Source organism: Malus sylvestris, chromosome 13 (assembly GCF_916048215.2).
Source record: "Malus sylvestris chromosome 13, drMalSylv7.2, whole genome shotgun sequence".
In the NCBI taxonomy this organism is placed as follows: domain Eukaryota; kingdom Viridiplantae; phylum Streptophyta; class Magnoliopsida; order Rosales; family Rosaceae; genus Malus; species Malus sylvestris.
This window is the reverse complement of record NC_062272.1, coordinates 23088995-23114451: the sequence shown is the minus strand read 5'-3', so window position 1 is coordinate 23114451 and position 25457 is coordinate 23088995. Positions and strand designations below refer to the sequence as shown.

At 40.9% G+C, this 25457-nt stretch overlaps 1 protein-coding gene across 1 annotated transcript in view; it reads left to right on the top strand.

The window, feature by feature from the left end:
* The window catches only part of LOC126596841 (uncharacterized), a 52791-nt gene that overhangs the window by 620 nt on the left and 26714 nt on the right, over positions 1-25457 (top strand). The gene's annotated exons all lie outside the window — the stretch shown is intronic.

The window sequence follows — 25457 nt, the reverse complement described above, 5'->3', positions numbered from 1 at the left end:
TTCATGTGTGGAGAAGGAACCCTCTAACTAGCCTTTCACCATTCTATTTCATCAATTTCGTGAGTCTTTAAGTTTGTTTACAAAGTTTATGTTTTAAAAGTTCAATTTCGTCAAAACCAAACCCCTTGCTTTTAAGTCTAGTTTTTAGAGTCAAAACTTGTTCCCTAGTCTTTTGAGTCTTTGAAGTTCTATTTTCGTCCAAATCACTTGTTAGGTCAAGAATTGAGTCTTTGTGATTGTTATTTGCTGTTTTGAGTGTTTTAAGTTAGTTTTGAGTTTATAGAGTCTAGTTTAGTGTTTATTGAATCTTATATTTGTTGATTAGCATCCCTAGTTAATCCCCGGTCTAGAACGATCCCTACTTGCATCATTACTACAATTGTCATCAATAGGGTTTAATTTGTGTGTCAAGTTAATTTTCACATCAGATCTAGGGCCCACTGAGGCTCAGGTAGAGAACCCATGACACCCCAGTGGTGTTAGGTGTGGGTATCGAACAAGAAAAATCTCTGGCGCCGTTTCAGAAGGCTTCCTTCAGTCAGTCATGGCACAGTGATGCACAGGGGTTTAGCTGGAACCTTATTTTTTGGACGGAAAGCAAGGTTTCGACGTCAGGGGTCTAAGAAAACATAAGGATTCAAAGAATCCTTTGAAAATTCAATGATATGCATTAGATTTTTTGAGAAATCCATCATCACCGACGATGGTTAGGTCCCAAAACACGACAACAGGTAATGGTTTCCCAGGAAAAAAAATGGTGAGGCGATAATCGATTGCAGACTGCGCTGGGGTTCATGAGTTTAATGCAAAAAATGATCGTATTCTCAGATGGAGCACCGAGCTGGGCTCCAGTGCATCATAGCTCAAAAGCTCGCGTGTGGGCTCATCTCCAGCGACATAGGCTGCTGGCCTGGCAGGCTGGGCACAGCGACTGGACAGCTGCGGCTCACTAAGGTTTCACGAAAATCCCTAATAATTTTTTTTCGGTTTTAATTCAATTCCAGATTATTAAACGTGCATATTTGACAAATAATTCAATGCATGAACATATATTTGATACAATTCATTGCAATATCAATTCACATAATTCAACAATAATGAATATAATGCATACACAATTTATGTAGAATCTAAAATTCGTAAAATGTAAAGTTGGATCATGCATTATGGTGAATGTTATCAAGGTTAAAAAATATCGAGATAAAAACCGTTGTTTCGGAAGAACCTGATTGTGTGATGATATTGATGAACTGGTTTGATGCAGAAAATTCCAAGTCAGATTCTTAAGCGCAGTGGTAGGAGCGTGCTGATAATGTGTTGTGGCTTATTTAATCTGACATGGGAGAGAAGGGGGTGCGGCAGAGAGAGAGAGAGAGTAGAGAGACAGATGTGTTTGTAGGGTGTGTAGTGAGGATGTATTTTTCCCTCTGCACAGTGCCTTTATTTATAGTAATAAGGGAGGGAATAATTATTCTCCTTCAAGGAATTCATATCATAATAGGGAAGAATAACTAATATCAAATCTAATCTAAGATTTACACAATCACACTTTAATACAATGTTTATAACAATTTGTACAATATTTTATAATAATACTATTCTCTTGCATACAATTTTTTTTTTTTTGAAAAAAATAATAAAAAAGGCTTCACAATTTGTAGTTTAACCAAAAAAAAATCTAATAACATTGCTTAGCTATAAGGACAAAACTCATTTGACCCATCACATTTGGCCCCTTTGAATATTTATAAATGTTTGTACACAATGGTGGGTGTGGGTTAGTTTGGGAAGAAACGTTCTTTAAAAATGTTACATATTGTGGATGATGGACTGACTTACGTGAGTTTATCGTGTTTATTTCGATGAAGCTCTTGCCTCTTTTTGGTGTTGGAAAAGATTGAATTGTATTATGTAAACCATGAAGTGATACATAGGTTATATACAGCTTGAGGATCAATCTAGATCCAATAATCAAGGCTATACATAATATTACATTTTTCTACAGTCCTATAGTTTAGGGATTGTGATAAAAACACAAAAGGCAGACTATCACAACCCTTGATTACAAATCTACTTTACTTTCCTTAACATTCCCCTTCAAGTTGGAATGTATATTGATGATTCCCAACTTGCCAAGTAAAGTTGAGAACTGTGAGAGGCCAAGCGGTTTCGTGAACATATCAGCAAGTTGTCTTTGAGTGGACACATGAGCTGTCTTAACTGTTCCATTTTGAACTTTCCCTCGGACATGGTGGCAAGCAATTTCTATGTGCTTAGTTCGTTCATGGAACACCGGGTTTGATGCGAAGTGAAGTGCGGCTTGGCTATCACAATATAAAGCAACAGGTTGTAAATGTGAAATGCCCAAGTAATGCAAGATAGCCTTTAACCAAGTTATTTTACAGCATGATGCAGCCATGGATTGATATTTAGCTTCTACACGTGATCGTGACACGGTGGCTTGTTTCATGGTTTTCCAAGAGACTATTGAGTTTCCAAGGAATATGCAGTACCCATTAACAGATCGTCAAGTATCGGGGCACCTCGCCCAATATGCGTCACAATAAGCATTTAATTGAATGGAGTTGCTTGCAGGAAGAAATAAGCCTTGCCCTGGCATTTTCTTTACATAGCGTTGAACATGATAGGCTGTTTTCATGTGTGATATTGATCAAGGCTTGTCCAGGAACCTAATTAATATATGAACCGGATATACCAAGTCAGGTCGTGTAATGATCAAATAAATCAACCTACCCACAAGTTGTCGATATGTAGAAGGATTGGGAATGTATCCTCCTTCATTCTTGTTGAGGGATAAATTTTCTTCTATAGGACATGATGTTGGCTTAGGTCCAAGATGCCAGGCATCTTTAAGTATTTCCAACGCTTATTTCCTTTCTGAAATCGTAATACTCTTATTTGATCGAGCCACCTCGATGCCTAAGAAACATTTCAATGGCCCCAATGTCCTTCAATTTGAATTGTTGCTTGAGCAGGGATTTAGTGGCTTCAATTTCTTTTAGATTATTTCACGCTAGAATGATGTCATCCGCATAAACTAACATAATAGTGATTAGATTACCTTGGGTGCGGACGAATGATGAATAGTCAGCCTTAGATTGCTTGAATCCCATGTGTTTGAACGCAACCGAGAGCTTGATGAACCATAGCCTAGAGTATTGCTTAAGGCCATACAAGGACTTGTGTAGTTTGCAAACACGGGTCTCCCCCTTTCGTCCGAACCCAGGTGGGAGAGTCATACATACATCTTTGTTAAGGTCGCCATGGAGGAAGGCGTGGTTGACATCAAGTTGGTGAAGATGCTAACGTTGCCTAGTAGCATAGGCAAGTAAGAGGCGGACGGTAACGAGCTTGGCAATGAAGGCAAAGGTCTCTTTGTAGTCCAAGCCTTCGATATGATTGCACCCTTTGGCCACTAACGGACCTTGTAACGTTCCACGGAACCATCATGTTTAAACTTGACCTTGTACACCAACTTGCAACCGACAGGCTTTTTGTCGGGGGGTAACCATTGGATGGTCCATGAGTGGTTAGCTTCGAGAGCATCAATTTCTTGACGCATGGCAAGTCGACAATGAAAATGCTGCATAGCCTACGAAAAAGATCGAGGTTCTGACTTCCATGGACATGGATTTAGTGAACGCACGATGGTGAGGTGATAACTTGTCATAGGAAATTACATTAGCCAAAAGATATGGACTACCTGCTGTGGGGACCTTTGCTGGGGTTGATGAATGAGAGGAACGAGAAGGAAAAGGTACCTCAGTATGGTAATCTTTGAAGCGAGGAGGTGCTTATAAGTTTCGCAGTGAGCGCACATTTGTTTGAGTGCTTGTGGTGGCAGCAGGTTCATGGGCGGAATTGGGTGTGGGAAAGGACGTCTCGGTTGCCAGTAGTGAGGTGGTTGTCAACTGGGGTGCGTGGCAATGGCTGGGTTAAGGTGGGTTCAACGGGGGAAGGTGGAGTTGTGTTAGTTGCTGTTTCCAGATTAATTTTTTTTTTTTCAGGGGAAGTGGTGTTATTTGGTTCAACGGAAGTGGTGGTATTTGGTAAAACAATGAATGTGTCTAAGGGAGATGGAGTGGAAGGGAAAAGATGCTCACGGAAGGTGACATCTCGGGAAACAAATGTTTTCCCAGCTTACATATCATATAGACGATACCATTTTCGACCGTGAGGGTATCCAAGGAAAATGCATTTCGAGGCATGGGCATCAAATTTGGTGGATTGTTTATCGTTTGTGGATGCAAAACATAGGCAACCGAAAACTCGTAAATGATCATAGGCTGGCTGTTTGTTGTAAAGAAGTTCATATGGTGTTTTTCCTTGAAGCAAAGGTGTGGGTGTGTGGTTGATGAGGTATGTGGCTGTCAAAATAGCGTCCCCCCAAATATGTTTAAGAAGATGAGCTTGAAAGAGGAGTGCTCTAGCAGTATTGAGCAAGTGGCGATGTTTTCTTTCCATAACTCTGTTTTGTTGGGAGGTGGCAACACAACTAGTTTGATGAATAATACCTTTATTGGAATAGTATTTGGACATGGTGAATTTAGGGCCGTTTTGTCGCTGCGAATGACCTTGATTTTTGTTGAGTATTGTGTTTCCACAAGGTTTATGAAATTGGTAAGGTGGTGATATGTGTTAAATTTGTGGTTCATCAAGTAAACCCACTTACATCGCGTGAAGTCGTCGACAATGGTAAGGAAATAACATGCTCCATCGTATGTGGGAAATAACATAAGCTTTTGTCTTCTAGTAAAGGATTAAAACTAAACTGCAAATGGTGGATTAGTGTAGATTAGCTTATGACAAAAAATAAAAAAAAAGAATTATAATTACGGTTATTTTGTGTAGAATTTTCATAGGAAATTGATAACTACAAACATTTATTTCTTCTCATACACACTTCTTTTTATTTGTATCAATCGAATTAAATAAATTAAATGAAAACCAACATAATCAAACTCCCGTTGTGAACCAAAAAATAAATATTATAATTTCGGCAATAATATTTGAAGGATTAATTGAATTCTATGCGAAATCATGATACCGCCACACGTTTTTCGAACTTCTATTGTGTATCATTTACATGCATAAACTCCACAATTATAAAGGAAGTAGCAAGTGCTTAGTAATTGAACAATTCAATTTGGAACACAATGCTCACTAATCATATAATTCTTATTAGTGATCTAGGAGGTTTCCCTTTTATTATAGATAAATGTGACTGAATACTCTTATTCTTTATATTCTTGCAAAATATGCAATTAATTAGAAATTAACGTGAAATTCTAACACGGATGGTTGCATTGGCACAATGAATTTGAACCGCCAAGACTATCATCACAATATCCCACACCTCCAGAATGTTGTTTTGCACAATTTGAATTACAACAATCGTTATTGCAACTCTCAGTGCAACGACCCAAACCCGCATTGCATGTCTTTTCAGCTAGAATGTTTGTCTTGCAATCCATGTTGTCACATGAACCGATATTCTTCGCCTGCAATTTTACTTCCGCTTTCACCAACATTCCCAATATTGCAACTGCATGCATGCACACATTAACGTCGTTACAAAATGTGTCGACAATTAGAGGTATTAAATATGAGTCCTAACAGAAACATCGACGAGTCCTATATGAATGTCAACAAGATATTAATATACCTGATGCAAAAACAAGGAGAGCAAACCGAATGCAAGAGATGGCCATGGGGACAGGTTGGTGTTCTTGTTTATTCAGTAGTTTCAAGCTTCAACTTCGATTGGAATACTTATCGAAAATTGGTTAGCATTACCACTGCATTTATAGGGGAGGGAGGAAAAATAAATAAGGGAAGTGTTTCAGCATTAGTAAAAACTCTATATTCTACAAGTGGAAATTGTACACCTAATAGTACAATTATATACCTTTTCGGAAAGTTTTCTATTGGAAGAAGTACTTTGATCCTATTAGACGGGGGATGGTGAAGAAGCTAGGACAGAAGGGTAGAGTTCAAGAGAGTAGAATGCGTTTAGGAACGTGGAATATAGGAACCTTAACGGGAAAATCTATGGAAGTAGTGGAAGTTATGGTGAGGAGAAGGATAAATATTATGTTCCTACAAGAAACTAAGTGGGTTGGTCTTAAGGCAAAGGATCTAGAAAACTCAGGGTTTAAGCTTTGGTATTCGGGCACAAATAGAACGAGAAACGGTGTTGGCATCATTGTGGACAAGACCTTGACACAAGATGTTGTAGATGTCAAGAGGGTAGGAGATAGAGTCATGGCAATCAAGATTGTAATAGGACAAGAACTCATCAATGTGATTAGTGCGTACGCACCTCAAGTAGGGTTGGATACGAGTTCGAAGGAGAAATTTTGGGAAGACCTTGGAGACTTGGTGCAAGGAATTGCTCAGACGGAGAAGTTATTTATAGGAGGAGATTTAAATGGACACGTGGGCAGGGAGACAGGCAACTATGGAGGTTTTCATGGTGGCCATGGTATTGGGGAGAGAAATGAGGATGGGGAAGCTATCTTGGATTTTGCAATGGCATATGATCTCTTCTTAGCCAACACTTTCTTTAAGAAGAGAGAAGAACATGTGATCACCTACAAGAGTGGGTCGTCAAAAACACAAATAGATTTTCTTCTAATGAGGAAAGGGGATCGTATAACTTGTAAGGATTGCAAAGTTATACCGGGGGAGAGCTTGGCTAATCAACATCGCTTGTTGGTGATGGATGTACATATCAAAAGAGTGAGAAAAAAAGAACAAGACTTGGAAGTGCCCAAAGACTAGATGGTGGAATCTAAAAGGAGAAAAACAAGTCATTTTCAAAGAGCAAGTAATCACCCAGTGTGTGTGGGATAGAGAGGGGGAAGCTAGCCAAATGTGGGATTCCATGGCTAGCTGTATCCGAAAAGTAGCAAAAGAGGTATTAGGAAAGTCCAAGGGCTTTGCTCCACACCAAAAGGAATCTTGGTGGTGGAATGAGGAGGTACAAACAAAGGTGAAGGCTAAGAAGGAATGTTGTAAAGCCTTATACAAGGATAGGACCGATGAAAATGGTGAAAGGTATAGAAGAGCGAAGCAAGAGGCGAAGAAAGCTGTGAGAGAAGCTAAGTTAGTGGCTTATGACGATATGTATAAGCGACTAGATACCAAAGAAGGAGAGTTGGATATCTATAAACTAGCTAGAGCAAGGGAAAAGAAGACAAGGGACCTAAACCAAGTGAGGTGCATCAAGGATGAGGATGGAAAGGTTCTTGCTACAGAGAACGCGGTCAAAGACAGATGGAGAGGTTATTTTCATAATCTTTTCAATGAAGGACATGAAAGGAGTACTCCTTTAGGGGAGTTGAGTAACTCAGAAGAGTGTAGAAACTACTCCTTTTATCGTCGAATCAAGAAGGAAGAAGTGGTTGTAGCTTTGAAGAAGATGAAGCATAGAAAAGCAGTGGGCCCAGACGATATACCGATTGAAGTGTGGAAAGCCTTGGGAGAGACAGGTATAGCATGGCTCACTGACCTTTTCAATAGGATTTTGAAAACGAAGAAGATGCCAAACGAGTGGCGAAAGAGCACCTTGGTGCCTAGTTACAAGAATAAGGGCGACGTACAAAATTGCATGAACTATAGGGGTATTAAGCTAATGAGTCATATAATGAAGCTCTGGGAGAGAGTCATTGAGCATAGATTGAGGCAAGAGACACGGGTTTCGGACAACCAATTCGGATTCATGCCAGGGCGCTCAACCATGGAGGCAATCTATCTTTTACGAAGATTGATGGAAAGATATAGAGATGGGAAAAAGGATTTACACATGGTCTTTATAGATTTGGAAAAAGCGTATGATAGGGTCCCAAGAGACATTCTTTGGAGGATTTTAGAGAAGAAAGGAGTACGAGTAGCATATATCCAAGCTATAAAAGATATGTATGAAGGAGCAAAGACTGCCGTAAGAACTCATGAAGGACAAACCGAAAGCTTCCCCATAACTGTAGGATTACATCAAGGCTCATCCTTAAGTCCTTACCTTTTTACGTTGGTAATGGATGAGTTAACAGGACATATTCAAGATGATATTCCTTGGTGTATGCTTTTCGCAGACGATATAGTGTTGATAGATGAAACTCAGGAAGGGGTAAATGCGAAGCTTAACCTTTGGAGAGAAGTGTTGGAATCTAAAGGTCTTCGCCTAAGCCGATCAAAGACAGAATATATGGAGTGCAAGTTCAGTGCAAATGGAGGCCAAAATGAGTTAGGGGTGAGGATCGAAGATCAGGAAATACCAAAGAGCGACCGTTTTCGCTACCTAGGATCTATCTTGCAAAAGAACGGAGAATTAGATGGAGATCTCAACCATAGAATACAAGCTGGATGGATGAAGTGGAAGAGTGCATCTGGCGTGTTGTGTGATCGTCGTATGCCACAGAAACTTAAGGGAAAATTTTATAGGACGGCAATAAGGCCGGCGATGCTGTATGGCACAGAATGTTGGGCGGTGAAGCACCAACACGTACACAAAATGGGTGTAGCGGAGATGAGGATGCTTCGTTGGATGTGTGGGCACACGAGAAAGGATAAGATTAGGAATGAGGATATCCGAGGTAAAGTAGGAGTAGCCGAAATTGAAGGAAAACTGAGAGAAAATCGGTTACGGTGGTTTGGACATGTGCAAAGAAGGCCTACTGACGTTTCGGTTAGAAGATGCGACTACGGGACAGAGGTTCAGGGCCGAAGGGGTAGAGGAAGACCTAGGAAAACTTTGGAAGAGACTCTAAGAAAAGACTTAGAGTACTTGGATCTAACGGAGGACATGACACAGGATCGAGCACAATGGCGTTCTAAGATTCATATAGCTGACCCGACTCAGTGACTTAGATTTTTCAAGTCTCCAATCGAGAAGTTTTCCCCACTCGGGAAATTAAGGGAACACTACCTCAACCTACATGCTCCACTCACAAAGCTTCAACATACAAGCTTCAACAAAAGAAAAATTCAAAGAACTTAGTGAAGAAGGCTTTGGTGTATTTAACACAATACGTTGAAATGAAACAAAGCTTATTTATTGATATCTTTAAGAAGTTACAAATATGTACATATACACGAGGCAAAATAAACAAACAAGAGGGAGCCTTCACAAAGGTTGCTTAGGAGAAGTCTCAGCAGTCGGTAGAGCCCCAAAAAGAGAAGGCACTGGAGGGGGATCATTCGGAGCCTCAGTACTGGACATCACCCTAGAAGGAGGAGGCATCGGAGGTTGATCATTTGGAGCTTCATTACGCGGTACAGCCCCAGAAGACGAAGGCAATAAATGCCTTTGGAACAAACCCACAAACCTCTGATGATCATGTAAAATCTGACCATCAGATTCCTTCATCTGGTCAAGCTTCCTCTTCATGTTTGTAGCATAGTCATGAGCGAGCCGGTGCAACTATTTATTCTCATGCTTGAGCCTTCTAATCTCCTGTTTGAGACTCATCACTTCAGCCGCTAATGATTCAACTTGGCGGGTTCGAGCAAATAGGCGTTGGGCCATATTAGACACAGAACCTGCACACTGAACACTTAGAGCCAGAGAATCCTTAACAGCCAACTCATCAGACCGTTTGGAAAGTAGTCTGTTATCTTTGGGAGTGAGAAGGTTCGTGGCCACCACCGCAGCGGTCATATAATTCTTCATCACGGAATCCCCAACGGTAAGAGGACCAGTAGGGGATAAGAAGGATGGGCGCCATATGTTGTCTGGAGAAGGCGTGGCTGCCTCTTCAACAAGGTTCAAGTCAAAACGACGGTCGGAGGGGCCAGACATTTTCAAAGGTGTTGAAGAGAAAAGAGGTCGGACAAATCAAGATCTTAGAAATGCAAGAAGGGAGCTTCTACTGGTGGAGATTCAAGTGTGCTTTGAAACTTAATACCAGCCTCTATAAAAATCCGCACTCGATGGAGCTTCAGAAATCGAAGAGGCGCTTGCTCAGAAATCAAAAAGGTGTTTGCTCTCTCAAAAGCTGGGCTGCTTAGAAACCACGAGGGCCGATCTCAGGAATCGAAGAGGCGTTTGCTTTCTCAAAAGCTGGGCGGCTCAAAGACCACGAAGGTCGATCGCAGAAATCGAAGAGGCGCTTGCTTTCTCAAAAGCTGGGTTGCTCAGAGACCACGAGGGCCGATCTCAGAATTCGAAGAGGCACCTGCTTTTTCAGCCTTGTCAGCACCTGTCACATGCACACTCAACTTTGCGGAAATTACGGGCATTCTGTCGAAGATTTCTAGTGAAGTAGAAAGCACGTGAATGTTACTGTTTAATCATTCACTTTCCACACGCAACATCAGCTCACGGGTACCACAGATAACTTTGCCAAAAATCTCTGACAAAGTTTAGACATGTGAAGCTTGCAGCTCCCATTACATCGCTATGACCAAGAAGGGTAAAAGAATAACAAAGAAACAGCACTAACAAAGTTTAGACACATAAATTTTGAAGGTCTAGCTACCATATTATTACCCACAAGGGTAAAGGAATAGGACAATTGCTGGATAATTGGAAAGTCCCTGTGGGTCAACCTCTGTGCTCCGTGGCAAGGTAGACTAGCAAACAGGCCTAACCTTTACTCACATTCGAGAAAACACTCCCAACAAGATTGCTTGCTTCAAGATCGAAGAGGCACCGTCCTCCGAATCTCGAGAGCCAGACTCCCAACATGATTACTTTCTTAAAAAACGACGAGACACCGCTCTCCGAATCTCGAGAGCCAGACTCCTAGCAGGATTGCTTTCTCAAAAATCGAAGAGGCACCGTTCTCCGAATCTCGAGAGACAGATCCCCGACAGGATTGCTTGTTCGAAAACCGAAGAGGTACGCTTTCTCAACTTCGAGAGCCCCTTAGATAAAGCTTGTCTGTAATCCTCACACCGCTTTCTCAACTTCGAGAGCTAGATCTCCTTGGATAAAGCTTGTCTGTAATCTTCACACGTAACATCAGCTTTCCAGATACCACAGACCACTTTTTCAAAGTGCTCTGACAGAGTTAAAACACGTGAAGCTGGCAGCTCCCACTACTGTGCTATGACCAAGCAGGGTAAAAGAATAGTATTACTCCTATTAGGGAGACTCCTATATATGTTGACCTCCATCCTCAACGGACAGGCAGACCTGCAAAAATGCTCAACCCTTCCTCATATCTGAGAAGGCACTCCCAACGAAGCCTCTCGAAATACTCAGCTTTCTTTCCCCCCGAGAATACCTCTGCAAACAAGCTACACTAGAGCAAGAATATCTCATATCATCAGGGTTAAAAGCAAGAGTATCCCATATCATGTTTTTTCCCTGTCTTTTCCTTTGGCCTTGTTCTTACCTGCAAGACAAGGAGAAAGAGAGCAATCAGTCAGCACTTGGAATCAAGCTTCTAGTCCGGAACTGACTGCCTAGAACCCCATTGCTCTCGAGTACTCATCTTCAACATCTTATGTTTCCCGAGAAGATACCACATCTGCCTGAGGAACAAAATAGGGCAAGTGAGAAGGATACAAGGAAGCATGTGGAGACAAGCGCAACAGAACACATGCCGATACATCCACTACTTTGTCAACAGCAAAAGTATCCCATATCAGCAGGGTCGAACTTACTCTAGATTTGATGGACTTGTTTTGACCCTCAAATTCTTCAGTAAGCCTTATACTCTGGCGGAAACAAGAAAACCCTCCAGCCCAGTTCAAGAATAAGCCTGTGGAAAGTTACTTCTTCAAAAGCAAAAGTATCTCATATCACATTTTCTCCTTTTCTTCTCTTTATCCTTCATGCTACCTGCAAGATAAGGAGAAGGATAACAATCAGCTGGAACTCGAAATCAAACTTCTGATCTGGGACTGATTGCTTGGAGCTCTGATTGCTTACCTTGTCTGTCACCTCTTTCAGCAGATCCCCTAGCTCGTCGACTTGGGGGACTCATACTACATGGTTTGTATCGCGCTTGACCAAGCCTGAAACTACAAGTAAGCGTCAAGTGAAATTGATACATTACCTTGTGCATCTCTACCAGTTAAAGATACCACCCCTGGAGGGAGGAAGAGTACTTCCAAATAAGATGCCACATCTACCTATGAGACAGATAAGGCAAGTGAAGACGATACCACACTTCGGTACTTAAAAGTTTCGTGATTACGAGATCATTCTTCCACAATATTTCCTAATGTCATTTGTACTAAATCATTCACTTGTACTCACTAAAGGAGAGCTTGAACCTATATATTGTGTAAACCCTTCACAATTAATGAGAACTCCTTTACTCCGTGGACGTAGCCAATCTGGGTGAACCACATACATCTTGTGTTTGCTTCCTGTCTCTATCCATTTACATACTTATCCACACTAATGACCGGAGCAATCTAGCGAAGATCACAAACCTAATATTTAAGATAATATTCTTTGGTGTATGCTTTTCGCAAACGATATAGTGTTGATAGATTAAAACGCAGGAAGGGGTAAACGCGAAGATTAACCTTTGGAGAGAAGTGTTGGAATCTAAAGGTCCTCGCCTAAGCCGATCAAAGACAGAATATATGGAGTGCAAGTTTAGTGCATACGGAGGCCAAAATAAGTTAGGGGTGAGGATCGGAGATCAGGAAATACCAAAGAGCGACCGTTTTCGCTGCCTAGGATCTATCTTGCAAAAGAACGGAGAATTTGATGGAGATCTCACCCATAGAATACAAGCTGGATGGATGAAGTGGAAGAGTGCATCCGGCGTGTTGTGTGACCGTCGTAGGCCACTGAAGCTCAAGAAAAAATTTTATAGGACGGCAATAAGGCCGACAATGCTGTATGGCATAGAATGTTGGACGATGAAGCATCAACACGTAGGTGTAGTGGAGATGAGGATGCTTCGTTAGATGTGTGGTCACACGAGAAAGGATAAGATTAGGAATGAGGATATTCGAGGTAAAGTAGGAGTAGCCGAAATTGAAGGAAAGAGGAGAGAAAATCGGTTACGGTGGTTTGGACATGTGCAAAGAAGGCCTACTGAGGCTCCGGTTCGAAGATGTGACCACGGGACAGAGGTTCAGGGTCGAAGGGGTAGAGGAAGACCTAGGAAAACTTTGGAAGAGACCCTAAGAAAAGACTTAGAGTACTTGGATCTAACGGAGGACATGACACAAAACCGAGCGCAATGGCGGTCTAGGATTCATATAGCCGACCCCACTTAGTGGGAAAAGGCTTTGTTTTTGTTGTTGTTGTTGATTGCAAACCTTTCATTGGCTACCTCACTTGATTTGTATGATTTGATTCGGATAAAATAATTTTAGTAGCATGTACGTAATAAAGGATAGAAGGATTAAAACACTGAACTGCGAATGAGGAATTAGTGTAGATTAGTATGGAATCGCTTATAACAAAAACAAAAAAAAAAAAGGAAATGTTATTCACTCTAAAAGTCTCATTCTATACTCCTCACAAGTGTATTTTTCTTTCCAAATATAGAAAGTTTGGAGTATAGAATGAGATTTTTGGAGTGTCAATAACAATTCCCAAAAATAAAAAAAGAATTAAAGTTACGTATTGTAGGCATAATTTACCGAACAATTATGGAGGTTAGAAAGAGAGGGAAGGTGCGGCATAGAGAGAAGAAGAGAGAGATGTGTAATTGTGGGTGTGTGTTATTTCACCCCATTGCGCCTTTATTTATAGTAGTAGGAAGGGTTAATTCCTTTCCCTTTAGGATTACAACATTTAATAGGTAATCTACTCCAAATAGGAATATAAGAGATATTCCAAGATATACTAGGATTTACACAATCACATTCCTAATCTAATAGGACTGCAACACTCCCCCTTGAGTGTGTAAATACCCAAGTAAATGGCGCATCAAGTCTTCAGTGATGAAGCAAGTATAGTTGATGAAGTCGTCGGCATAATGAGCGAATGCAAGTCTCAGATCAACAGAAGAATGCATAAAAAGTAAAACTCACAAAACCTTGCTATGGTAAAACTCAAAGTGGGAGAAAAACCCATAGTTTAAGGAGAAAAGTGAGAAGTTGCATTAAGTCAAAACTATACGCCCTTTGGACGCAAGTAGAAGAGCTCACAAGGGTATGATCAGCCCAGGATGGGTGCCTCGTTAAAACCTAGTTAGGTAGCAAAAACCCAATGGGAAAAATGCTTATAATCGTAAGGAAAAAGAGTACATTAAGATCAAGTGAGTATACTTCTAGATACTCCCCTTGAGTTTAACATAACTTCCAAATGAGAACTACAAGCATTTGCATATGATAGTTAGGCATACCAATTCCTCAGACAAGCTTCTGGAAGGTTGACATCGGCAGTGACGTCAAGTAAAGTCGGCAAGGTTGTTTGGGATCAGTTTGCATGACTTCAATCTCCTGATGCTTTGCTGATGTAGATGTAGACGCAATATGTCTTGGTGTTGACTTTGTTGATGTATCATGGTTTAGTCGGGTGGATACATGCAGCATAATCTTCATGGATCGTCATTAGGACTTAACGATGGATGAAAACACAGCAAGTACTTCGAATATGCTCAACAAGAACTTCAAACCATGTCTCACTTATGGCATAGTGAAGTGAGGTGAGTCTTGGAACGATTCGAAGATTTCACAAGTAAGGTCATATCATGGACCTCCAAGATATTACGACATCCCTAATAGTAAAGACATAACCATTTGGAGATTTTGCCTTGTGCGGGTTTGATAAGTAACCTGCGTCAGCATAAGAACAAGGCAAGCATCATTCTGATGATCAAGGGGGTTGGATCCGCTGAGATGCGCTGGGATTTGCCCATGTAGTACCTTCAAGGTACGTCTTTAATACCAATTCAGTGGTTGCATGTAGGTGCGGTGCTGCATTTTTACCAAGATCAACAGTGAAGAAGATGTCCTGTCTAAATACAATGAGCTAAGTACAACAAAGCACAAAGTTGAACTTAGATATGGAATTTCGGATTCCATAACCTCTTCAAGGGTCTCATTTGCATATAACGTATGGATGATCATAGGTATACTCAAAGGTAACACATTCAGGGTGTAGTTCGACTGGTAGACCAAAATATCGTCAGAACAACACTTGAACTTCAGGTCAAAGCATAAACGAGTTTTCCCAAGATCTTTCATCTCAAATTCCAACTTCAAGTACGAGGCAGTTTTCTTAAGCTCTTCCAGAGTCTTAATAAGATTCGTGTTAACGACATAAACTGTAACTCTAGCAATTTGGAATAAAACTTCATAGTTTAACAAGCAAGGGCATAATTCATATCCCTAACTGATCAAATAATCACGCAGATGGGTATACCACATCCGTTAGATTGTAGTGAACGCCTCAAAACACGTTAAGAGGGTATTCCGTGGTTTTGGAACTATTTGAACCAGTCCATGTAATTCTTCGAGAACTTACATGTAAATCTCCGTATCTATATCCCCATGGAGAAAACACTAACCACATTTCATGATGCTACTATCAATCACATGACGTTTTGAGAGAAACCTTGCGCCGTAAAGCGTGCATCATATCACACTATTTCATTCATCTCATAACACTTATTTTTCCATTTGTAACACAACATGGTTACCTTGGGCAGTGTAGGAACAACAGGTCCAATACACATTTTGGTAAGGAATTTTACCTGGATTGTAACTTTAGTTGTCCAATCAGTTCTATGTTGTCACTTAATCAACGGAACACGGTTCGATATCGTCGCTTTTCATTTATGTCGGTAGCTACCATATAAGTGAAAACATCATTGATGATAATCTCATTTCAATTCCATTTAGCTCATCCAAACTAGTATACTGGACCAAGAACTTTAAGTGTCGGGAGTAATTCCGATTAATCTCATGAGATGGAAATGATTTGAGACAGTGATCAAGTTTAGATTCATTATTGTGTCATGTCTTCCTCTCCAGGGAAGTAAATCTTACGAACCGAATGATTTGTCGTGCTCCAGGCCAAGACAGATTGATTGGCTATCCGCCAGTGTACTGGACCGTACAAAGGTGTCCAAACCGTCCAACAGAGGTGGCACACCCTCCAGGGATGTTGACTCGACGTCCGTTAAGTACGTCTATCCTTACAGACATATTTGCAACTGGTATATGATCTCGTCACTTTAGCTAGATCAGAGGAATGCGTCTGGAGCAACATTCTGAAATATAGAAGTCATCGTACTTACTTATCACACATGTGCGGTATGGGGATCGAGATGAGACATAGTGGGCAACGTCCATGCAAATTCGTACCGTTCTCCAGGAACATTGGCGTTCTTATCTCCCCCTAACGGCGAGAAGACTGTCTCATTAAAGTGACAACCCGCAAATGAGCGATAAAGAGATTGTGTGCAAGGGCTCGAAGAGAGCTAGTGTAAAGGAGAATCATGATCGACAAAAGATACACATCCTTCTTTGAGGACCCATGGTGGTACGTTGCAGCGGCTCAACTTGGCAGATGGAATGCACACCCAAATGCGTAAATACGAAAATCATCAGGTTCGTACCCAGTAACTAACTATAACGTCATATAGGTTGGGTGGCAATGGGCCTCAAGGCAAACCAACATAACTGCGTACAAGGATTGCATAGCACTAGGCAAAAACCGAAAACTTGGTACGTTTACGAAAATTTGGGTGATCATTTAAATTGTGCTTTATGATCACTAGGCGAGGCTATTTGGGGTGAATCATGGGAATTCGATGTTCAATTATAAACCCAAAATGACATGCAATACTTTATCGAAAACCATCGATATAAACTCTCCGGCATTATCCAGTTTCCTGGACCTTAAGGGATAAGTATGGTGGTGAGCCTTTAATCGGCCAAGAGGTTTAGCAGTAATGTGTGTGGACAAAAATGTGACCAGTTTGTCGATTCATCAACCAAAACCATAAGTATTTATATGGTCCGCGTTTTGGTTGGATTAGTCCACATATATTCCCTTGAATCCACTTATGAAAAAGAATGATTTCGTATCTTTGCGAGGGATGATTTAGAAAATCAATTTCCCTAATGAGCAAGCTTGGCAAAGTGTGCTTGTAGGCACAACATCTTTACTTCGGGTAAAGAGATGCGTTGTAACATCATTGTTCGACCTAAGTGTCCAAAAAGGTCGTGCCAAAACAAGTAAACTGCTTAATCACCCGACTCTAAGCCAGCCACATGTGGCATGTTTCCAATTAGGAGCCAACCCATTGGCCCCAAATCAAAGCTTCAAGATCATTTTTGGAGGTGGTGCAAAGATATTCACTCTATTTTCTTCAATGGTTTCATTTATGATCATTGTCATCTCGAATATCCTTAAAAACTCAACGTCAGGGAGAATTTAAGGTCCCTTAAATGGTGATTCAGTACCATTCATACAACGAGGAGCGTGCCAATGCTCTTAATTAGGTTGGATAGACTTAAAGTCGTTGTTAGAGATGTGATTTAGGTGTAAAGTTAGTGTGTGTAGTACGCATTCATCTAGACAACTAACTTTCCCACATTCCTACCTAATCACATGGTTAATTGAATTGGGTCACATGTATTAAGAAACAAGATTCAATTAACTCATATTCGAGGACAATATCAATAAGATTATCCATAAGTAAAACATACACCAAACTTGAATCCAAGAACATGGCCTGGAGACCATAAAAGCCTGATTTGTAGAAGTTCTTTCTCAGAAAGCCGGAATTGCATCTCCAATGCGTTGTATCACTTTCAACATAGAAAAATTAAATTGAATTAATAGCATGTAGATCAATTCAAAATAATAAATTAATCACAAAAAGAATGATTAAAACGTAATACTCCCCTGATTGAAGAATAAACTTTCTTTAGTGCAGCGTCAAGAACGTGCTGATAACGTGTTGTAGGCATAATTTACTGAACAATTATGGAGGCCAGAGAGAGAGGGAAGGCGCGGCATAGAGAGAAGAAGAGAGAGATGTGTAATTGTGGGTGTGTGCTATTTCACCCCATTGTGCCTTTATTTATAGTAGTAGGAAGGGTTAATTCCTTTCCTTTTAGGATTACAACATTTAATAGGTAATCTACTCCAAATAGGAATATAAGAGATATTCCAAGATATACTATGATTTTCACAATCACATTCCTAATCTAATAGGACTGCAACATTACGGTTATTTTTTGTAGAGTTTTCACAGGAAAGAGGTAACTCCAAACATTTTTTTTTCTCATACACACTACTTTTGTCAACTAATATGAATAAATCAGTAAAAACAACCTAAACGATTAAACATTCGTGTGTATGAGGAAAAAAAAAGGTTATGTGATGATTATTATTTGTCTTTTCCTATACTGTGTCAAGCTCCCATGCTTCGAGACTTGAGGTCTTGAATATGGATGAATAAATAAGTCTTGAATCCAAACAATTTACCAATATACTTAAAACATGTTCACGTGACATTACAATATCACTCACATTGTTAGCATGTTGAATTTTTTTTTTCTATTATTATATCCTAGAAGGATGGCGTATTACTGTGGATGCAAATTTCCTCCATCTTCTCCTTTGACGAAAATGCACCTACAAAGTAATAACACCTAAGATTAAGGTCAAAAGCCTCAGGCGCCCACGATGAATGGGGGGGCTTTGGCCGAAGAATCTCCGATGCCAAAGTTAGAATTCTAAAAAGAATGTGTTTAGGAGTTTGTGAGTAGCAAATGGCTTAGCTTTTTAGTGGGATAATAGGGCTATTTATAGGGGAGTGGCCGACCCTTAGGGTGAGGAGTGGCCGGCCATGTATGGTGGTAATTGAAGAATAGTTGCAATATTATGTGACATAATATTTTGCAATTAACATGGCAATTATTCCTAAATTAAATAGGAAGTTTTGGGAGTTACATTTTGAATAAAATCAATAAAGGATTGATGAAAAGTGATATGAGGGATTTGAATAAATACCATATTGATCATCTTTGACTCTTCCTTGATTGAGCTGTTATTGTCCGTTGCATGCGCGTAGGAATCCTAGTGTTCCTCGAGGATAATTTTGTCCTTCTTGTCCAAAAATCCACGTGTCACCTCCATGATTTTTGGGATTATTTTTGTCTCAACAAATTCCCCCACACCTGTTAGGCTGCTCGTAAGAAAGGGCAATAGGTGTAGAGATCTCCAACTTTGATGTAGATTCCCACTTGGACTTGGAATTAGATTCTTCTAGGAAAGAAAATAAATCACCACCAAAGCCTATTTAAGCCTATTTATCCTTACAAGAAAGAAAGAAAACTAGAGGATATTTGTTCCCCCCTAGCATTCTTCTTTGCTTGCTCGTGCAAAGAATCGTCTTCTGTTGATTTCTTTGTCTTCTCCACACCGCATCAAGGTAAGAAAAACTTAATTTGCTTTGTCTCCTTCTTGGGTGGTGCTACAGCGGGGCAGCCTTCGGGGTGATGCAGCACGTCGGCTGGCAGAGCCAAGAGTCTGCTCGGCATAACCCGAGGAGGTGGTGTGGCGAGGGCCACGGCTTGTGCTGCTTTGCTTGACTGGAGCCAAAGGCTAGCTTGACATAGGCCTGAGGAAGTGGTATGGCATGGGCCACGATTTGGGCTACCACGTCTGTGCTGCTTGCCAAGAATGACGAAGCTGCTTGAGTTTGATTTCTCAGCTACTGTAGATGGAGCAATCGAGGATGGAGCTACCAAGATCAAAGTTGCTGAAGATGAAATATCAGATGAGCAAACCGTTGAATGCAAAGTGGCTGATGCCCCCTAGTCATTTGCTGCTTAGCTGGTCTTCGAGTATTTGATCTTTTAAGTTATGTGGCCTACATAACAACATGGTAAAGATCTATGGAATATGAAAATCGTTAACTAATCACATCAAAATGAGTAGTTGTGTGGAAAATCATTGGCAGTTTACTCCCTTCCATTGAAGAGTAGACCTAGATGGGCGTCGGAGAATTAGTTTACCATCTCATACTGAAAAGCTTACCCAGATGGGTGTTGGGAAATTAGTTTACCCTCTCACATTGGAGAGCAAACCCAGATGTCTATTAGAGAATTAGTTTACCCTCTCGTACTGGAAATAAATTAGTTTCTCCTCTCACACTAGAGAGCTGACCCAGATGGGTGTTAGGGAATTAGTTTACCCTCTCGTATTGGAGAGCAATTAGTTTATCATCTCACACTGAAGAGATGGTTTATCCCCTCATACTAGATAACAGACCCAGATGGGTGTCAAATAATTAATTTACCCTCTTGCACTGGAGAACAATTAGTTTATCCTCTCGCACTGGATAGTAGACCCAGATGGGTGTCGAGGAATTAGTTTACCCTCTCGCACTGCAGAGCAATTAGTTTATCCTCTCACACTGGACAATGAACCAGATGGGTGTCGGGGAATTGCTTTACCCTCTCACACTGGAGAGTTTACCCAGATGGATGTCAGAGGATTGGTTTATCCTTTCACACTAGAGAGCATGGAAGTCGTTTTCGTGAGCGCAGCTGAGGAAAGCTAGATGGCTAGATAATTGAAATAATCCTTAGATGTCTTGTTTGGCGATCTGCTTAAGACTTTGATGTGTTCTTCTGAGGCTTGGTTGGTGGTCAACTAAGAATATGAATGGATTGCAAACTTCTTCATCACTAAGTCTTTCGCTAGCAGGGGTTGCTAGTAAAGCCTCGTATTCTACTCCATCATTAGATGCTTTGAAGTTTCAAGTATCGTGGGCTTGGTCGGTGCGGTTAAGAGGTTCAAGGTAAGATAGGCACGGTTGGGAGCCGTGGTGCTAGATCGACACAGCTATGAGCCATGGTGACAGATTGAAGGCGGCCAGGAATAGTGGAGTCAAGGGTCAACTTGGGCTAGGTTGTGTGTAGTAAGAGGAATTGGATCACTAAATCTGTGTTACTCCGCTACTGGTGATGTGTTGCTCCAGTATTGAATCGTCTTGAGTAAGGAAAATAAAACCTGCCCTTGGTTCTATATGGTTAGGCTGATGTGTCCTTCTGGTACTTGTTTGCCCCGACGGGCCATTACGCTAAGTTGCTTCATTTTTCAAAACAAAAGTAATCTTTGTATCTACCAGTATATGTGGGATGGTTTCGTTTGCTCAGTCAATGAAATGTGACCTACTTATGTTGGTCATGTCTCGTCGGAGCGCATCCTCAGTAGCTTTGTTGTGCTGGAAATCGCATAATTGTTTGGTTGGGAATCTCTCAACTTCTTTCTAAATTTACCTGTTGGTCTAGTCTACTCTTCCCTGTATTCGTCTCGTCAATGCCGCAACTGCGGTGCTTATGGTACGTTATTGGCAGTCGAACGGGTTACTCGTAAGCTGCTAGTTAAACTTGAGCCGAATTGAGTGATTGCTTTTCTTTGTCGGTTGTGCTGCCTACTCTAATGTAAGGTGGATGATGCTCTTTCCGAGCCTAACCTCGAATGAACACTTCACCTAGAAGATTGTCCATGTTAATAATCAGAGTATGGCCTCAACCATGAATATATGCTCATTTGTGGGCTTAATCGAGAGTGCACGTTTCTTCGCTCACTAAGACGAGAGTATACGTTATCCCCAAGACCCAGGCAAGAGTGTACACTGCCAAAACGCTCTGTTCATGGCTGGTTAAAGGGCTGCTTACCGGGACGCTGCTAAAGAGGTTCATCGTCTACCTTTGTCCTATTTTAAGACACCTCATCTAGGGCATGCTGTATCTCGATACCCTGCAAAAGATGATTCACCAAAGTCGTCTAATGCGCTAGGGCGCTTGTTAACTCTATGACTTGTTGGGATAAGTGTTGTTCACCATGCGAGATTGAAGAATTTGGATGGTAGGTTTCTCCATAGGTGGTAGAAGTGTAGTGGACTCCATGTGCAAAATTTTGAGCCAGGATAGTTAAATCCATAGAAACTCAGGGTGAAAATGCCCTTGGTTCATTCGTCAATCCATAAATCTAAAGACGGGATGGTTGAACTGGTCTTAGACCGGTAGGGATCACCAAGTAACCCACAGGAGCAAGTTGGGCTGTGAAAATGGGCTGAGTCATGTGTAGGGTGCATAGGCGCGATGCGACGCTAAGAGCTCATTGGATCTGCGTCGTTGAGGCTGTGGCCTGGGCTGAAAGGATTGTTGGTGCGACTTGGGCCTGTGATGCACCTTAGGCCTACGTTGCTGGGGTAACGACTTGGGCTAGCTCGTGACGGGCCTGGCTCTGCTGCCTTGCAGCATGGGCCGTTTGGGCAACCTCCTGGGCTGTTAGAGCAGCTGCTCCCTGCTATTTGTAAGCTTGATGCCATGGAGCTAGCCCACTCCCCACTGCCACGGTGGTCCATGTGGCTGCCATAGTGGTGGTGCTTCGTGGTGTCAAAGTTACTCATCTTGCCATTACATTAAGCCTTGTGGATTGTAGTGATAGGGCTACGTCTCATGCTCCATCATTTGATCTGGATCTTTGAACGTAGGAAGTTCCGTTCATCTTGGTTTTCAAATTTCCTGTCATTGTATTTTTCTCTTACCTCTATTCAAAGAATTAAAAAAATCTAGGAATAAGAAAGTATGAAAAAATTTATCAACGAACGAGAAATGAGAAACATTGAATGTGAGAGTCTTCTTCGAGCGTGTGAATCAAACTTTCAATGAAAGCACCAATTTGTGGATGCAAATTTCCACCATTTTCTCCTTTGACGAAAATGCACCTGTAAAATAATAACACCTAAGATTAAGGCCAAAATCCTCACGCACCCACGATGAATGGGGGGCTTTGGCCAAAAAATCTCCGATGCCAAAGTTAGAATTATGAAAAGAATGTGTTTAGGAGTTTGTGGGTAGCAAATGGCTTAACTTTTTAGTGGGATAATAGGGCTATTTACAGGGGAGTGGCTGGCCTTTAGGGTAAGGAGTGGTTGGCCATATATGGTGGTAATTGAAGAATAATTGCAAGATATTATGTGACATAAGGGATATGAATAAATACCATATTGATCACCTTTGACGCTTCCTTGATTGAGTCGTTATTGTTCGTTGCATGCTCATAGGAATCCCGGTGTGCCTCGAGGGTAATTGTCACAGCCCATTCCGGAATTTCATATTCATTGATATGAAATGACAGAACTGCCTTTGACGGTTGATAAGGTACGTGTGACCTTAAATTGATTAATTCATACACTCCTAAGTTTTTGGTAAATGAGAGTTGGATTAAAAAAAATTGGAATTCAATTTGTGTGGCTAGGGACTTAACTAATTGGACTGTTTTGGATGGACCACACACACGGGACAAACATTTATCCCGTGCACTCTCTCTCTTCCCTCTCAGTTTCTCTCTCTCTCTTCCTCTCGAAATCGCACGGACAAGGCACCAAATCCGTCAAATCTCCACGAATCGACGCCAAAAAGGTGAGTTTCTTCATCCTTACAACCTCTTAAGTTGAATGGTACCATTTTTAGAACTGGAAGCCTTCGATATCATCGTGAAACCATAACCCCAAAAATGTGCACTGTTCATGCACACGTGAAATGTTGATTTTTAGGGAATTTCAAGCTCACAGTGAGCTTAGTGAGGTACAAGGAAGCACAGAGTACTTAGTTTGAAGGTTTTGGACGTCGGGATCGTAGGGTTCGAACTTGGCTGGTTTTCTTGGAGTTTCTCCGGTGAGATTTCGTAATTTTTAGAACCTTAAACTAGTACAACATGATTCTACATGCTTAGGGCTTCATTTTGATATAAAATTCGTAAGAAATGGTTGAGAAATGACGAAGAACAAGCAGATTGAAAAATCTTCAGTTTTCAGCCGCCGGTGAAACTAGTCCGGCGACTGGAGGAAGAAGATGACGCGCGTGAGGACGCGTGGGTCCGTGCCCCTCCCGACGCGTGGAGTCATAAACAAGTACCTAAAACAAGAAACAAAATAACATAAGAATATGATCTAATAAGAAAAACGAAAATAACAATCCAAGGGATTAGCAAAGTTGCTAATCCCCGACAACGGCACCAAAATTTGATATGGTATTAACTAGCACTCAAATTAAACCCTCTTTTTATCAATTGTAGCAATGTATGTAAGTAGGGATCGTTCTAGACCGGGGATTAGGAGGGATTGCAAAATCACTTGGAATTGACTCAAATACGTAAAAACAAGTTTAAAATACTAAACTAGACTCAAAGAATGCAAAACTAAACTCTAAAACACCAAAACAAACCAAAAGACTCAAAACAGCCCCAAAACACTCAAAACTGCCTTAAAAACACAATATGGGCAGTTTTGAACACTAGACACAAAATTGGACGAAAATTGGTTTTAACTTGACCTAAGACACTTAAAAACACAAACTAAACACTTACTAACTAATTTTGACACTTTAAAACAAAGGGGGATTGGTTTTGGACGAATTTAAAAACAAAACAAACTTTGTAAATTAGAACAGATTGTAAAAACGAATGTGATTTAAATGGGTGAATGGAAGGCTAGCTAAGGGGTTCATCTCCACACATGTTATACTTGCATATAAAACGATTTCCAATTGCTTTTCAATAAACCATGAATTCTCAATGCCCCAAGTTAATTAGGTCCGCTTAAATTAACCTTCAGATTTTCTTAACGTTATTGAATTGGATGATTGCATACGACAACCCAAAACATTCCCCACAAGTCCCCTACATGATTGCATAATAGAGATACAAGCAAGAATCATTAAGTTCTATGAAAACCATAAGCATTGACGAAGCACTTGTTACTATGATTGCATGAAACTTATGCCAAGAATTTACTTAACGCGATTGAGATCATCAACCTTTACTACTTGTGAATATAATTCCATAACGATTAGGTGAAATTTCCTTATATCCTAGCATTCAATTTATGCATGATAATTAAACGTGCACTCTCAACCAGCACACATAAATCAATGTAATTCACATAGATAAGTAAATTGAATTCACAACTTATGAAACGCAATTAGAAGTAATCAAATCATATCACAAGCATAAACATGTATTTCGAATCCCCCCCTAGCCAAGGGGGGGTTTAGTTCCTCATACGCACAAAACAAAGAGAATTGAATTTAAACATTGAAATCAAAGGAAAAGAAACACCTAGAAATTCCAGCGACGCGAACTTGAATTGCATGAACTTCCAAGCTTCCTTCTCCTCCTCCTTGGTGCGGCAAAGGGTCTAGGGACAGGTTTAGGACCTTAGGTGTATGGATGCATGGTTATGGATGGATGTAGTAGTGTTTAGGGGATGGGAATGGTGCGGCAAGAACTTAGAACTAGGGGGAATGGTGTTTGGTGGCTGCGGCAAGAGTGTGGAGAGGGTTGGACGAATTTCTGGAGTGAATTGTGAATTGTGGTGAGTGGTGATCTGATTTAGGGGTTAATATGAGTATATATAGGCACTTAAAACCCTAGGGTAATCAGATATGGACTTGGATAACCCAAATCCACAAGGAAATAGGTCTAAACAATCAGATTTTGCAAGGAAAAGGGATAAGGTGATAAGGTTTCTAGAATG